The sequence below is a fragment of the Otolemur garnettii genome, unplaced genomic scaffold (assembly GCF_000181295.1).
Source record: "Otolemur garnettii isolate 467f Iridium unplaced genomic scaffold, OtoGar3 scaffold00039, whole genome shotgun sequence".
Lineage (NCBI taxonomy): Eukaryota > Metazoa > Chordata > Mammalia > Primates > Galagidae > Otolemur > Otolemur garnettii.
The window spans coordinates 13971381-13971832 of NW_003852434.1; positions in this window are offsets into that span (position 1 = coordinate 13971381).

Sequence of the window (452 nt, forward strand, 5' to 3'; positions counted from 1 at the left end):
AGACTCACAGATCTGGATAAATTCCAGCCAGGACACCCACAGACAGTTCTGTTCACTCTTGCAGAGCCACATGGAAATTCTGAAGCAACCACTGTCTCAATCCCGAGCTACCAAGGTCAAGAAGGTCACCAAGAGCAAGGTGTGAGGTGATGAGACAGGAGATTAGCCTGCTCAGTCTCTCCCAAACCTTTTTACCTGCTGGGAAGAGCAGGACTGTGAAGTCTTGCCTTTTTTGAGTCCTTCTTTATCCAGATACCTAATGCTACTGTAATATTTGGACATGTTTTTCATGCTGTCTCCAAAATCACATTTTATCATGAGATGATTAATCAGAAAGAAGATGAAAATAAACAAGCCTAGTCTCTACAGCTGATATGTGCTTTACTCCTTAATTCTTGACTAAACCTTGCATAATACTTTGCATTTCTTTGTTTGAAAATTTCTTTCCAATC